The following is a 12,900-nucleotide window of genomic DNA, read 5'->3' on the forward strand; positions in this document are numbered from 1 at the left end:
ATAGTCCCTTTAAGGATTATGTAGTGTCCTTCTGTATCTCTGACTACAGTCTTTAGTTTGAAGTCTAATTTATCTGATATGAGAATCGCTACCCCAGCCTTCTTTTGAGTCCCATTGGCATGAAAGATGCTTCTCCACCCCTTCACTTTCAGTCTGCGTGTATCTTTAGGTTCAAAATGGGTCTCTTGTAGACAGCATATGGATGGGTCCTGTCATTTTATCCAATCTGCAACCCTGTGCCGTTTTATGGGTGCATTTAGGCCATTCACATTGAGAGTGATTATTTATAGATACGTTTTTATTGACATCGAGTTACCTTTGAAGTCTTTCTTTCTGTAGAATGTCTCTATATTTCTGATCAATGCTATTCTTGGGATTTTTCCTCTTTTATAGAACCCCCCTTAATATTTCCTGCAGTGTCGGCTTGGTGGTTGCATAGTCTTTTAAGCCTTGCCGGTCTTGGAAACTCTTTATCTCTCCATCCATTTTGAATGTCAGTCTTGCTGGATAAAGTATTCTTGGCTGCATGTTCTTCTCATTTAGTGCCCTGAATATATCTTGCCAGCCTCTTCTGGCTTGCCAGGTCTCTGTGGACAGGTCTGACGTTATTCTGATGGGCTTCCCTCTGTAAGTAAGGAGCCTCTTTGCCCTGGCAGCTTTCAAGAGATTATACCTACAATTATAATTTCTCAATTTGACTATCAGGTGTCGTGATTTTTTTTGGAGTGTATAATCTTGGGTGGAGACCGTTCAGCCTCTAGTACATGAACGCTGGTTTCATTCACGAGATTCGGAAAATTTTCATGAAGGACTTTTTCCACGATATCTTCTAGACTTCTTTCTTTCTCCTCCCCTTCAGGAATTCCAATAATTCTGACGTTGGAACGCTTCATGGCATCATTTATTTCCCTAATTCTGCTTTCGTGGGATCTAAGCTGTTTGTTCCAGGCTTCCTCCTGATCCTTTCTCTCTATCTGTTTGTCTTCCAGATCACTAATTCTATCTTCTATCTCAGTTACCCTAGCTTTGAGAGAGTTTAGATTGGATTGGAACTCATTGAGAGCATTGTGGACCTCCTCCCTGGTAGCTTTAAGCTCCGCCCTAACATTGTGAACATCCTGTCTGGTCGCTTTCAGTTCGGCCCTAATCAATTCTGTTTGGTCATCCATGGCTTTCTCCAATCTAGCTATTGCCTGGATAATTGTTAGCCTGAATTCTCTTTCCGACATATTGTCTATGTTGATAGCCGTTAGCTCTATTGCAGAAGGTCCATCCTCTGTATTTTTCTTCTGTTGGGCATTCCTCCTCCTAGTCATTTTGGTGGGAGAAGACTGGACAGATGTAGCTGGATGTATCAACTCTGGTGCAGTCAAGGTGCACCCTGGAACACTTCCTGATCTCCGTCTCAGAGAGAAGCCTCAGTCTGGGTGCAGAAGCTGAATAAATTCCCCCTTGGACGCTGGCAGTGCAGGTTCCAAGTTAAAGACCCTGGGGGCGCAGGATCTTTTGCTCGTCCCCAAAGCCAAGGCAGTGGCGGCTGTCTGAGTGCTCCTGACCGCCAGAGAGGTTCCAAGCAGCGATCGCACACTGAGATTTTGCCGCCGGCCGGGGCAGGGAGTGCCTGGCTTGCGCACACCTCTTTTCAGAGGCGGCTGTGGGTCGGGCGCGCGTCTGGGGCACTGAGAACGGGGCGCTGGTCCGTAAGCCGCAGGCTGGGCTTTTGCGCGCCTCTGTCAGGGGAAGAGTTTCGCGCACGCGCGGCTTAGACTTTGAAACAATGGTGCGGGTCAAGAAGCGCCCCCGGGCGTTAGAAACCCAGGAGAGCTGGAGGGACGTGCGCGCGCATCTCAAGCTTTGTGGTAGGGCTAGCGCGCGTTCTGCAGACCGGCGCAGCTCCCATCCCCTCACAGGAGCCGGAACCCCAGCGCTCTGGGGTGCGCTGGCGGCTTAGGGACCAGGAGCCGGTTTCTTCGCCGCACTCTCTCTGCCTCCGCGCCGGGGAGGCCGTCCGGGACCGGGGACTTAAGCCCCTGTCCCTAGCCGCCCCGATTCCCACAATTTGCCCCCGCGATCCTTTGCTCTTTTGGAAAGCTTTCAACCAGTCTCCAAGTTAATGCTGGTCCCCAGATGCAGGGCACTCTCGCTCGTATCGGGGTATTACTTTTGCACCGGTCGCCTCTGGTGGCTCCCTCCCCCTTTTGTTTATCTTCCGATATCAGTCCGCTGTTCCCATTCCGCTTTACCTGCTCACTGGCGTCTTCTGCCCCTGTAGAGATCCAGACGTGTATAATTCTGATCTCAGGCTGATTTCATGGGTGATCGGAGTTCTTTGGTAGGTAATCAGCTCACTTTGGGGTACCAGCTGAAAAGACGCCTCTTCCTAGTACCCCGCCATCTTGTCCCCCCTAAAGTAGATTGTTTTAAATTAAATTGTGAATTGTAATCTCCAGGGCAAAAAGTAAGAAAATAATTCAAAAGCATAGTAAAGGAGAGGACAAGGAAGTTAAAAATTATACACTGAAAACACTAATTTAACATAAAAAGAAAGCAGTAATGGAGGACTAGATAAAAAAGACATAAAACGCACATGGAACAGAGTAAGATTGCAGATGTAAATTCTACCTTATTAGTACAGTAAATTCACATGGTTTAAACACTTTAATCAAAAGCAGAGATCTGCAGAATGGACAAAGAAACATGATGCAACTATGTGCTGTTTATAACAAACATACTTTACATTCAAAAACACAAATAAGCTGCAAGTAAAACAATCAAAAGATATGCCATGCAAACACTAATCAAGAGACCTGGATTGGCTATATTAATAACAGATAAAATAGATTAAAGATAAAGATTGTTAGTAACGAGAAAAAAAGATATTTAATAATGATGAAAGAGTCAATCCATCAAGAAGATATCATCATTTTAAACATAGGCGTGTTTAAAAATGAAGCCCCAAAATACATGAAACATAAACTGACAGAATTGAAGAAACAGAAAAACAATATTAACTGTAGACTTTGGTACCCCACTTTTACTTATGTATAGAAAAACTAGATAGAAGATCAACAAGGAAATAGAAGACCTCAACAATACGGACCAACTATAACTTCTAGAAAATTCCACACGACAAAATCAGAATATTTGTCTCTACTAAATATGAGGCATTCAATAAAATTAGTAATTAGTAACAGAGGGACTTTAGGAAATTCACAAATATATGTAAATTAAACAACTCAGTTCTAAATAACCAATGGGCCAAAGAATAAATCATAACAGAAATGAGAAAAAAACTTTGATATGCGTGAAAACAAAAACATAAAACACAAAAGCTATGAGACATCTTCTCTGGGGTTTCTTTTAAAAGAAAACTAGTCCTGGGGCGCCTGGGTGGCTCAGTGGGTTAAGCCGCTGCCTTCGGCTCAGGTCATGATCCCGGGGTCCTGGAATCGAGTCCCACATCGGGCTCTCCACTGGGCGGAGAGCCTGCTTTCCTCTCTCTCTCTCTGCCTACTTCTCTGCTTACTTGTGATCTCTCTCTGTCAAATAAATAAATAAAATCTTTAAAAAAAAAAAAAGAAAAGAAAACTAGTCCTGTTCAGGAGCGCTTTACCCTCATAAGTTAATCACCTCTCCAAAACCCCACATCCCAGCACCATCACATCAGGGGTTAGGCTTCAATGTGTGCATGTTGGGAAACACAAATATTCAGTTCACAGCATAGGAGGAAGCTAAAGCAATGCTTAGAGGGAAATTTATAGATATAATTTTAAAAGAATTCAAATCATTAATCTAAATTTCCACCTTAGGAAGCTAGTAATAGAAAAGCAAACTAACCCCCTAGTAATCAGAGGGAAAGAAATAATAAAGATTAGATGGGAAATAAATGAAATGGTGAACAGAAAAAAAAATAGGGAAAATCAAAGAAAACAAGAGATAGTGCTTAGAGAACACCAAAAATTTTGGCATACATTTGACCAAGCAGAAAAGGGGTGGTGGAGAAAAAACTGAAATTATCAGAATTAGAAATTAAAAGGGGGATATTACCACCAGTTTTAAGGGAAAAAAGGATTATAAGGAAATGCTATAAACAGTTCTATGCCAAAAATAACGTATGAAATAGACAAATTTCTTAAAACACACAAAACTACCAAAACAACTGAAGAAGAAATAGAAAATCTGAATAGGCCTAGAACAAGCAAAGTGATTGTATTAGTAATTTTTAAAAAATGAAAATCACAGGGCCAAAATGATTTCACTGATTAGTTTTATGAAATATTTATTAAGAAATTAACACCAAGCATTAAAATATGTTTCCAGTAAATGAAAGATGTAGGAATGCTTCCCAATTCATACTATGAAGACAGTATTACCTTGATACCCAAGCCAGAAAAAGACATTATAGGAAAATAAATTACAGATCAATATCTCTTATGAATATAGACATAGAAATCTTCAACACAGCACACTAGCAAACTAACAACATATAAAAAGGATTTTTAAGCATGAATAGGAGGTATTTATGTGAGAAATGCAAGGTTGGTTTACCATATAAAAACCAATCAATGGCACCATGGCAATAGAATAAAGAACAGAATCCTCATAATCTTCTTTAAAAATAAAGTATTTGACCTCAACAAATTAGGATTAGAGGGGAGCTTTCTCAATCTGATAAAGGAAATCTCTGAAAATCTTATAGATAACATCATGCTTAAAGGGAAAGACAATTTTCTACCTAAAAGCAGGATAAAAACAAGATATCTGTGTTTGGCATTTCTTTCTTTTTTCTTTTTTTTAAGATTTTATTTACTTATTTGAGAGAGAGACAGAGAGTAAGCAAGAGTGAGTGACAGAGAGCAGAATACAAGCCAGCGGAGGGACAGAGGGAGAGGGAGGAGCAAACTCCCCACTGAGTAGGGAGCCTGATGTGGGACTCGATCCCAGTACCCTGGGATCCTGATCTGAGCTGAAGGTAGATGCTTAACTGAGTGAGCCAACCAGTTACCCCTGCTTTTGTTATTTCTATTTAACACTGTAATGGCAGTATTAATCAGAGAAATTAGGGAAGAAAAAGAAATTAAAAGTATCCAGTTTGGAAAGAAAAAGAGTAAAACAATCTCTAGTTGCACAGAACATGATCTTTTACATATAAAACCATAAAAATCTATTTGAACTAATAAATGAGTTCAGCAAGGTTGTACAAGATCAACACACAAAATCAATTGTATTTCCATGTAGTAGCAATGTGCAATCTCAAAACTAAATTAAGAAAACAATTCAATTTACATCACTCCTGAAAAACAAATACTTAGGAATACATTTTATTTATTTTTTTTCACCAAAACAATTCTCATGATGCCCAAACGTTCAATGTTTTTATTGAAGTATAATTGACTGACATAAATTACATTAGTCTCAGGTTGCAATATAATGATTTGATATTTGTACATATTGTGAAATAAGTCTAGTTAACATAAATCACAATACAAGCTCACTGAATGTTTTTTTATGTGATGGGAACATTTGAATTTACTCTCAGCAACTTTCACATATGTGTTACTGTATTAATTAACTATCAACAGTCAACAGGCTGTACTCTTCATCCTCAAGACATTTATTTTTTAACTGGATTTTTGTACCTTTTTACAACTTTCACACATTTGCCCTTCCCCCAAACCCCCAACTCTGGCAACCACCAATCTGTTTTGTCTATCTGTGAGTTTTTATTTTTTATTTCTTACTGAGTTTTTTAAAATTTTAATTCCTGTATAGTTAACATACAATGTTATATTAGCTCCAGGTATATAATATAGATTTAACAATTCTATGCATTCCTCAGTGCTCATAATGATAAGTGTACTCTAATTTTTTAAAGATCTTTTTTATTTGAGAGAGAGAGAGAGAGCACACTCAAGTTGGGGGAGAGGCAGAGGGAGAAAGAGAATCCTCAAGCAGACACATGCTGAGCACAGAGCCTGACCCAGGACTCTGCGATCATGACCTAAGCCAAAATCAAGAGTGGGTCCCTTATCCAACTGAGCCACCCATGCACCCCACTAAGTGTACTCTTTAATCCACCTATTTCACCCATCCCCCACACACCTCACCTCTGGTAAACATCAGCTTGTTCTCTATAGTTAAGAATCTGTTTCTTGGTTTGTCTCTCTCTTCTTTTCTATTTCAAGTTTGTTTTGTTTCATAAATTCCACATGAGTGTTAATTATATTTGTCTTTCTCTGACTTATTTTGCTTAGAACTATGCTCTCTAGCTCCATCCATGTTGTGGTAAATGGAAAGATTCAATTCTGTATTGCTGCACAATATTCATATATATATATATATATATATATATATATATATATATATATATATAAAATACCATATCTTCTTTATCCATTCATCTATCAGTGGATACTTGGGCTGCTTTCATAATGTGGCCATTGCAAATGATGCTGCTATAAACATAAGGGTTCATGTATCCTTTTGAATTAGTATTTTTGTATTTTTGGGGTAAATACCCAGTACTACAATTACTGCATCATAGGGTAGTTCTGTTTTTAAATTTTTGAGGAACCTCCAAACCTCCAAACTGTTCTCCAGAGTAGCTGCACCACCTTGCATTCCCACCAGCATTGTAGGAGTGTTCTCCTTTCTCCACATCATCACCAACACCTGCTGTTTCTTGTGTTTTTTATTTTAGCCATTCTGACAGGTGTGAATTGATAGCTCACTGTAGTTTTGATTTGTATTTCCCTGATGATAAGTAATGTTGAGCATCTTTTCATGTGTCTGTTGGCCATCTGTATATCCTCTTTGGAGAAATGAGAAATGAGAAATTCATGTCTTCTGCCCATTTTTAATTGGATTGTTTGTTTTTTGGAGTGTTGTGTTGCATAAGTTCTTTATACATTTCAGATACTAACCCTTTTTCGGATATGTCAATTGAAAATTTCTTCTCCTGTTCCGTAGGTTGAATTTTAGCTTTGCTTTGTTTTACTTGTTTCTTTTGTTGTACAGAAAGTTTTTATTTTATGTAGTCCCAATAATTTATTTTTGTTTTTGTTAACCCTGCCTCAGGAGACATATCTAGAAAAATGTTGCTAGGGTCAATGTCAGAGAAGTTACTAACTATGTGGTCCTCTGGGATTTTTATGGTCTCAGGTCTCAATTTAGGTCTTTAATCCATTTTGAGTTCATTTTTTTGTATGGTGAAAGAAAGTGGTCCAGTTTCATTCTTTGCATGCAGATTTCCACTTTTCCCAGCACCATTTGTTGAGGAGACAGTCTTTTTCCTATTGTATATTCTTGCCTCCTTTGTTGTAGACTAACCATATAATTGTGGATTTATTTCTGGGTTTTCTATTCTCTTACCTTATCTATGTGTCTATTTTTATGCCGGCATCATACTGTTTTGATTACTACAGTTTTGTAATATAACTTAAAGTCTGGAGTTGTGATACTTCCACTTTTGTTTTTCTTCAAGACAGATTTGGCTATTTGGGCTCTTTTGTGGCTCCATACTAATTTTAAGATTGTTTGTTCTAATTCTGTGAAAAATGCTGATGGAAAAATGCTAGGTATTGCATTAAATATATAGACTGCTTTGGGTACTGCAGACATTTTTAATGATATGTGTTCTTCCAATCCAAGAGCATGGAATGTCTTTCCATGTCTTTGTGTCATCTTCATTTTCTTTCATCAGCATTTTATAGTTTTCAGAGTATAGGCCTTTCATCTCTTTGGTTAGGTTTATTCCTAAGTATCTTACTGTTTGGGTCCAATTAGAAATGGGATTGATCCCTTTATTTCTCTTTCTGCTGCTTCATTATTTGTATATAGAAATGCAACAGATTTCTGTGTGTTGATTTTGTATCCTGTGATATTACTGAATATGTTTATCAATTCCAGTTGTTTTTTAGTGGAGTCTTTCAGGTTTTCTCTGTATAGTATGGCATCAGGTGAAAAGAGTGAAAGATTTACTTCTTTCTTACCACTTTGGATATCCTTTATTTTTCTCTTTTTTAATTTTAATTTATTTTTAAATTACTATTTTATTATTTTTCAAATTTAAATATGAGGTAGTTAACATACAATGCAATATTGGTTTCTGGAGTAGGATTCAGTGATTCATCACTTACGTACAACACCCAGCACCCAGCGCTCATCATAACAAGTGCCCTCCTTAATCCCTATCACCCATCTAGCTGATCTCCCATAGACCTCCTTCCATCAACCCCGAGTTTGTTCTCTATTGTTAAAAATCTCTTATGTCTTTTTTCTCTCTCTCCTTTTTTTTCTTTCCCCCTTCCCATATGTTCATCTCTTTTCTTTCTTAAATTCCACATATGAGTGAGATCATATGGTCTTATTTCACTTAGTATAACATACTCTAGCTCCATCCATGTTATTTCAAATGGCAAGATTTCATTCTTTTTTATGGCTGAGTAATATTCCTGTGCGTGTGTGTGTGTGTGTGTACACACCACATCTTCTTTATCTACTCATCAGTTGGTGGACATTTGAGCTCTTTCCATAGTTTGACTATTGTTAATAATGCTGCTATAAACATTCATGTACCTTTTGTAATCTACTTTTATATTCTTTTGGTAAATACCTACTAGTACAATTGCTGGATGGTAGGTTAGTTCTATTTTTAAATTTTTGAGGAAACTTCATACTGTTCTCCAGAGTGGCTGCACCACTTTTCATTTCCACCAAAAGTGTAGGAAGGTTCCCTTTTCTCTGCATCTTTGCAACACATGTTGTTTCTTATGTTAATTTTGGCCATTCTGACATGTGGGAGGGGGTATATCATCGTGGTTTTCATTTCTATTTCCCTGAAGGTCACTGATGTTGAGCAACTCTTCACATCTGTTAGCCACCTGGACGTCTTCTTTGGAAAAATGTCTATTCATATCTTCTGCCCATTTCTTAACTGAATTATTTGTTTTCGTGTGTGTGTTGAGTTTGATAAGTTCTTTCTATATTTTTAATATTAACCCTTTATCAGACATGTCATTTTCAAATATCTTCTACCATTCTGTGGGTTTTCTTTTAGTTTTGTTGATTGTTTCCTTTGCTGTGCAGAAGCTTTTTAGCTTGATGAAGTCCTAATATTTCATTTTTTATTTTTTTCCATTTGCCTGTGGTGATATATCTTGCAAGAAGTTGTTATGGCTGAAGTCAAAGAGCTTGCTTGCTGCCTGTGCTGTGTTCTCCTCTAGGATTTTGATGGTTTCCTATCTCACATTTAGGTCTTCATCTATTTTGAATTTATTTTTCTATATGGTGTAAGAAGGTGATCCAGTTTCATTCTTTTGCATGTTGCTGTCCAGTTTTGCCAACACCATTTGTTGAAGAGATTATTTCTATCCCATGGATATTCCTTCCTGCTTTATAAAAGATTAGTTGACTATATAGTTGTGGGTTCATTTCTGGGTTCACTATTCTGTTCCATTAATCTGTGTGTCTGTTTTTGTGCCAGTACCATACTGTCCTAGTAACTATAGCTTTAATTCAAAATAGAAGTATAAAGAGTTTCCCAGACAAACAAAAACTAAAGGAGTTTGTGACCACTAAACCAGCCCTGCAAGAAATGTTAAGGGGGACTCTTTGAGTGGAGGGAAAACAAGGGCTAAAAGCAATAAAGACTAGAAAGGACCAGAAAACATTACCACAAACACCAACTATACAGGTAACACAAAAGCACTAAATTCATATCTCTCAATAGTTATTATGAATGTAAATGGACCAAATGCACCAACCAAAAGACATAGGGTATCACAATGGATAAGAAAACAAGATCCATTTACATTCTGCCTACAAGACACTCATTTGAAACCTAAAGACACCTGCAGACTGAAAGTGAGGGGATGGAGAACAGCCTATCATGCTAATGTAAGTCAAAAGAAAGTTGGAGTAGCTGTACTTATATCAGACAAACTAGACTTTAAAAATAAAGACTGTAACAAGAGATGAAGACAGGCATTATATCATGAGTAAGGGATCTACTCATCAAGAATATCTAACAATTGAAAATATTTATACCCCCAGCATGGGAGCACTCAAATATATAAATCAGTTTATAACAAACATAAAGAAATGCACTGATAATAATACAATAATAGTAGGGGACAATTAACATCACTTTTACAGCAACAGAAAGATCATGTAAGCAAAAAATCAATAAGGAAACAATGGCTTTGAATGACAAACTGGACTGGATGTCCATAACAGATACATTCAGAACATTACATCCTAAATCATCAGAATATACATTCTTCTCAAGTGCACATGAAACATTCTTCAGAATAGATCACATATTGGGTCACAAATCAACCCTCAACAAGTACAAAAAGACTGAGATCATACCATGTACATTTTTAGACCACAACACTATGAAACTGGGAAGTCAACCATAAGAAAAAAATTGGAAAGACCTCAAATACATGTAACTTAAAGAACATCCTAATAAGGAATGAATGGACTAACCAGGAAATTAAAGAAAAATTTTATGAATACATGGAAGCAAATGAAAATGAAAGCACAACAGACCAAAACCTTTGGGATGTAGCAAAAGCAATCCTAAGAGGGAAGTATATTTCAGTACAGTCCACAAGAAGCAAGAAAAATCTCAAATACACAACGTAAACTTACACCTAAAGGAGCTGAAAAAAAAAAAAAAAAAGAGCACCGAATAAAGCCTACAGCCAGCAGAAGAAGGGAATAAAGATTAGAGCAGAAATAAATGATATAGAAACAAACAAACAAAAAAACTGTAGAAAGGATTAATCAAACTAAGAGTTGGTTCTTCAAAAGAAGAAAATTGATAAACACCAAGCCAGACTTATCAAAAAGAAAAGAGAAAGGATCCAAAAAGATAAAATCATAAATGCAAGAGGAGAGATACAACCAACACCACAGAAATATAAACAATTATAAGAGAATACTATGAAAAATTATATGCCAACAAATTGGGCAACCTGGAAGAAATGGAAAATTCCTAGAACCTTATAAAGTACCAAAACTGAAACAGGAAGAAATAGAAAATTTGAGCAGACCCCTCACAGCAAAGAAATTGAATCAGTAATCAAAAATCTCCTAACAAACTAAAATCCTGAACCAGATGGCTTCCCAGGGGAATTTTGCCAGACATTTAAAGAAGAGTTAATACCTCTTCTTCTCAAACTGTTCCAAAATATAGAAATGGAAGGAATACTTCCAAACTCATTCTATAAAGCCAGCATACCTTGATTTCAAAAGCAGACAAAGACCCCAATACAAAGAAGAATTATAGGCCAGTATCCCTGATGAACATGGACACAAAAATTGTCAATAAAAAAGTAAATAAAATTCAACAGTACATTAAAAGAACTATTCACCACGATCAAGTGGGATTTATTCCTGGGCTTCAGGGGTGGTTCAGTGTTCACAAAACAATTAACACAATACACCACATCAATAAAAGAAAGACTAAGAACCATATAACCCTGTCAATAGATGCAGAAAAAGCTTTTGACAAAATAAAGCATCCTTTTCTGATAAAAACCTTCAACAAAGTAGGAAGAGAGGGAACATACCTCAGTATCATAAGGCCATATACAAAAGATCCACAGCTGATATCATTCTCAAAGGGGAAAAACTGAGAGCTTTTCCTTTATGGTCAGGAACAAGACAGGGATGTCCACTCACCAGTTTGATACAACAAATTACTAGAAGTCCTAGCCTCAGCAATCAGACAAGAAGAAATAAAAGGCATTCAAACCAAAAAAGTCAAACTTTCACTCTATACAGATAACATAATACTCTATGTAGAAAACCCAAAAGACTCCAAAAAATTGCTGGAAATCATACATGAATAAAGCTGTCACAGAATCAATGCACTTCTATACACTAATAATGAAGCAGCAGAAAAGGAATTCAAGGAATCAATCCCATTTGCAATTGCACCAAAACAGTAAGATACTTAGGAATAAATCTAACTAAAGTAGCAAAAGACCTATACTCTGAACACTAAAGAACACTTAATAAAGAAATTGAAGAGGATACATATAAATGGAAAAGCATTCCATGTTCATGGATTCAAAGAGCATTGTTAAAATGTCTATACTATCCAAAGCCATCTACACATTTAATGCAATCTCCACCAAAATGCTACTAGCATTTTTCACAGAGCTAGAACCAACAATCCTAAAATTTGTTCGGAACCACAAAAGACCCCGAATAGCCAAAGCAATTCTGAAAAAGAAAAACAAAATGAGAGGCATCAAAACTCTGGATTTCAAGTTATATTACAAAGGATGCCTTTCATTTCTTGATTGTTGTTGGTAGGATTTCCTGTACTCTGTTGAATAGAAGTCATAAAAGTCGACATTCTTGTCTTATTTCTGAAATTAATGGAAATCTTCAGTTTTTCCACATTAAAGATGATGTTAGCTGTGGGTTTTTCCACATATGGGCTTTATTATGTTGAGGCATGTTTCCTCTAAACCTACATTGTTGAGGGGTTTTATCATGAATGGATGTTGTACTTTGTCAAATGCTTTTTGTGTCTACTGAAATGATCATAATGTTTTTATCCTTTCTCTTACTGATATGATGTGTCACAAGGATTGTTTTGTCAGTATTGAACCACTCTTGGGGTGCCTGGGTGGCTCAGTGGGTTAAAGTCTCTGCCTTCAGCTCAGGTCATGATCCCAGGGTCCTGAGATCAAGCCCTGCATCAGGCTCTCTGCTTGGCAGGGAGCCTGCTTCCCTTCCTCTCTCTCTGCCTGCCTCTCTGCCTACTTGTGATCTCTGTCTTTCAAATAAATAAAATCTTTTTTAAAAAAGTATTGAACAACTCTTGAGCCCCAGGAATAAATCCCACTTGATCCTAGTGAATGAATTTTTTAATGTATT

The sequence above is a fragment of the Neovison vison genome, chromosome X, assembly GCF_020171115.1.
Source record: "Neovison vison isolate M4711 chromosome X, ASM_NN_V1, whole genome shotgun sequence".
Classification (NCBI taxonomy): Eukaryota; Metazoa; Chordata; class Mammalia; order Carnivora; family Mustelidae; genus Neogale; species Neogale vison.